This window comes from Acomys russatus, unplaced genomic scaffold (genome assembly GCF_903995435.1).
Source record: "Acomys russatus unplaced genomic scaffold, mAcoRus1.1, whole genome shotgun sequence".
In the NCBI taxonomy this organism is placed as follows: domain Eukaryota; kingdom Metazoa; phylum Chordata; class Mammalia; order Rodentia; family Muridae; genus Acomys; species Acomys russatus.
In genome coordinates, this window is record NW_026131680.1 from 1 (window position 1) to 4390 (window position 4390).

General features: G+C 46.4%; 1 pseudogene; it reads right to left on the bottom strand.

Annotated features, from left to right (window-relative positions):
• Positions 1-3556: 3556 nt before the first annotated feature.
• On the bottom strand, positions 3557-3872 carry LOC127186382 (protein CEBPZOS-like; annotated as a pseudogene).
• Positions 3873-4390: the final 518 nt, after the last annotated feature.

Below are 4390 nucleotides of genomic sequence, written 5' to 3' on the forward strand. Positions count from 1 at the left end.
AGTGTGTGTCTACCTCAGTTTGTCTCACTCATGAGCAAGTTCACCTTACCGGCTCTTCCCTTGTTTCCCTGGGTCACAGAGAGAAGAGGTGGCTGCACAGTTCAGCCAGCTGAGCATGAGCCGGCAGTCCTCGGGAGACACCCCTGAACCTCCCTCTGGTACAGTCTACCCGGCCTCCCTCATGCCACAACCAGCTCAGCCACCACCAAGCTATGTCATCACTTCTGCGCGGGCCAGCAGCTCTCCACAGGGGATTCTCGGACTCTGGCCCTCCCATCTCCCAGCAGGTCCTGCAGGCCCCACCTTCTCCCCAGGGATTTGTACAGCAGCCTCCACCTGCACAGGTAGGTGTGGGCTCTCCCGCCCTGCCTCACCACACGTGGCTATGGCCTTTGGACTCCATCACCAATATGTTTTGTCCTCTTCACCAGACAGTCAGCCCTGGAGGCCCAGAAAGTGAGGCAAATAAACCTCACAGATGGCTTAATCTGGAGAGGGCCTATCTTCCTTGCAGCTGGCAGAAGGCATGGAAAGGACTGACTCCTGATTAGGGAGAGGGCTCGGTTTGTAATCCCAGCACCGAAAAGGCAGAAACAGGTGTATCCCTGGGGCTTACTGGCAAGTAGCTCTAGCCAAATTAGCCCAGTTCCAAGCCAGTTAGAGACCTCGTCTCAAAAAACTAAGATAAGCTGGATGGCTCCTGAGAAATGACACTTGAAGTTGGGCTCTGGCCTCTACATGTACACACCACACACACACGCACACACACACACACAACACACACACACACACACACACACCACACACACACAGCATTGGCTTCTGTGTGATGCTGTTCATACTGTGGAAGCCAGGAAGGGGATGTCCAGAACCAGAAAACTTTAAACTCTCTCCCCTGCTGCTCAAGAAATTTGTTTTCCCTTCTCATCAATTCACAGCCCCCTTCTAGAGTTCATCCCCAGGCAGGCATGTCTCTATGAATACAGAGGGTGGAGGAAAGCCAATATCCGCTGTCCTTTCCTCTTCCCCCAGGAGAGCTGGGGCCCACGCCCGATCTCACAGGTAGCCATTAATCAGATTTAATTGACTGGAGCATGTAAGACACAGATCACTGATTTTTACTGTCTTCTCGAAGACTGATTGTGTGTCCCTGTTCTGCGCCAACCGTCTCTGGGGTGCTCCTGGGTATCCTTTGCAGAATATTGGGCGTGATTACTGTCAAGATGGAAAATGCACGCCAGCATTTTCTGCTCCGTTTTCGAGGCATACACAGCCCAACTATCTTCCCTCCTAATTATGAAGTATAGCCCGGGAGGTGCTGTTTAAAGAGCATGCCACCGTGGTGCCGTTTGTTCCACCGCCTTCACATCTTGAATAAATTATTTTCTCTTCAGGCCACACAAAAACCCTCCACCAGGAAATGATTTTTCCTCAGTTGTTCATTTTGAGTGATTAATTAACACGACACCTCCAGTCACCATCTCAGTAATATTTCTCCCCTCGTGGGATTTAAAGTGATGTTTAAAACAATTTTAAGTAATAGGAGAAAAAGTCCCATTACTATGTTAATTATTTTACCAATAAATTAGGTACTTCAAGCTCATAGATACGGATGCAGGTTGCAACCCATAGTGACTTCTGAAGTGATAAACATTTTGAAAGTCTAGCTAGCCAACTAGGTAACATTGGAAAGATGCGACCAAGTCAGTCTGCAGGTGTCTATGAAATATGCTCCCTTTCTTCAGAGGACTGCCCTTGAATGTTTGTTTCCTCTGGCTCACGAGTGCCTCCTTAATGCCTCTGGAAGGATCACCCATTCACACCAGTGAGAATACGAGCAACCTGGGGGGTGGCGCGGCACAGAAGAGTTTGTTAGCGTCTGGTCACTTCTGCCTCTGATTTACTTATTTCCTTATCTTAATGCAACCACTTTTGGATTTTCCACACCTTACTGTGGTCGTTCAAAATGAACATTTTATTCCCCTGTAGGCCATCTTGATTCCTTTCTGACTTCACTTTCACAGTGGTCTTTCAAAAATAAATCCCAGGGCTTGGCTGCTTTTCCCTCCCCTAGGACAGAGGCCAGGAGGGTTGAGGATAGAAGGAATAAGCTGGCATCAGTAAGAAGATAGCATTGCACAGGAGAGTTAAAACGTGGGCAAAGATAGCTTCTATATCAGGAAACATTTGATTCAATGAGAAGATTAAGCATGTTTTTACGGGCTGTCGGTCATTAGATGGTATATGGAAGGTTGGCAGGCTTAGGGGTGCAGACCTATAACCCCAGTATCTGAGGAAATAAGGCAGGTAAAACCATGAATCCAAGACCTCCTGGGCTACAGAATGAGTCCAAGGCTGGGCCACTAAGTATAAGTCTCTGTCTCAAATTTAAGAAGAAAAAGATCCCTGTGGGTGGCTGGGGAGATGGGTCAGTCAGTGAAATACTTACGATGCACACATGAAGCCCTGAGTGTGATTCCCCCAAACCCACACTAAAAAAGCACACACAGTAGCTCACTTTGGAATCTCAGAGCAGAGCAGGAGAGTGGGAAGAGGTAGATTCCCTGAGTTCCTCGTACTAGCCAGCCTCGTGGAATGAACAAATTTCAGGTCAATGAGAATCTTGTCTTAAACAAACAACATGAATAGTGCCTGAGGAATGATACCTAAGCTTGACCTCTGACCTCTACACCCATGCTCATAGAAATATGTTCATGTGTGTGTGTGTGTGTGAGTGTATATGAGAGTGTGTGTGTATGTGTGTGTACATACACATAAGATGCCTGGGGATACAGCTAGGTGATTGATAAGGCACTTACCCAGCATGCATAATGGCCTACATTCAATCCCCACTGCTAAAAATAAGTTTGCAGAAGATACACGAGCAATAGCTTATATAGGTCCCATTTGTAATGTGTATGCTGCACATTTTGATATGTGCTATGTGTAAATCACCCTTTAAAGCCTTAGTTAGACCTAAGGCTAGCTAAGTCTTACTCTCCAGCAAGTCTCCTTAAAGTTCTGGTTTGGGAATCCCAGACATCAAACACTTCTTTGCACTGATCAATGCAGGTCACAGAGAGGTTCCTCAGCTCCCAGTGCACCATGGGAGAAAAGGCCTGTACATTGAACCAATGTAAGAGAAGATGCTCATGGCTCCCCTTAGCATCTGCCACAGTTAAATGACTATATCTCAACTGTGGGTTTCATGTGAAAAAAAAAATGTGTTTCTTTTTTGTTTATTCCTTGGAGAGTAGGTCTATTTTATTTTGACTTGGTTAAAGATTTACTCTTACGTGCTTGAAGGCCTTTTAATTATTCCTGACGTTATAATTATTAGTTTCTGTTTTTTGTTTTTTTTTCATAAATATAGAAAAGAACAATTGTTTCAGAATCAGTCCTTCAGTCTTCTTTCATTTGTAAACACCTCAGCTTAGGTAACAGAGGAGAGGAGCGAAGAGTGGGTTTGCACCATGAGTGGGAATTACAGACCATGTGGCCTGAAGCTACACTCGGGCGGGGCTCTGTGGGAGTGGAGCTACAGAGGCAGAGACTCATCTTTCTTCTCTCAAGGGGTTCGGTTTCAAACAGCTCAAGTGGGAAGCTGAGCGTGATGGTTGGCCTTAATTTTTGCTATTCAACCATTTTTCTCCATTTTGCTCTCTAATTCCATACAGCCCAGACTGTTCAGTGGGTTTGTAATAAACTTATAAAAGGAAGGGAAATCTCTTGTTCATTGTTTGCCAGGAATCTTGGCTCGAGTTCACCTTCTGAAATTAAAAAAAAAAAAAAGCTCCAAAACCACCCACAAGTTCGACTGCTAAAACTCCTTTAAAGATCTTCTCTGCCAGTGGTTCCATGGTTCGAGCCATCCTGAGGCCTCTGCAACCAGACAGCGCACGTGCTGAGAAACGTGTTTATTGTGCACAGCTCTTATCTCTGCTTTTCTCTCCTCACGTCCCACAGATGCCTGTATATTACTACCCATCTGGTCAGTACCCTACCTCAACCACACAGCAGTACCGACCCCTGGCTTCAGTCCAGTACAGCGCCCAGCGGAGTCAGCAAATAGCACAGACCGCACAGCAAGCAGGTACGTGAAGTCTGTTTCCTTTCCGTCCTCCGCCTTGATTATTTTTGATGGTGAAGTTCATAGGTGTACTCATTGAATGAATAGCCAAAAGGGACAATTTAAGTCACACGTTTCCCCTACCCCGGGAAGCTAACAAGGCATTTGACTCACCGTGCAGGAAACTAGCAGGTACGAGAAGATGACAGCGTGCAACCCCACCTACGCATGCGCACGCCGTTGTTCCCCTTCAAGCTATTTTTCACATCCTCCGGGCCTGTATTTTAAAGCAGAGAGACTAGCACATCCCTATGTTCTCAG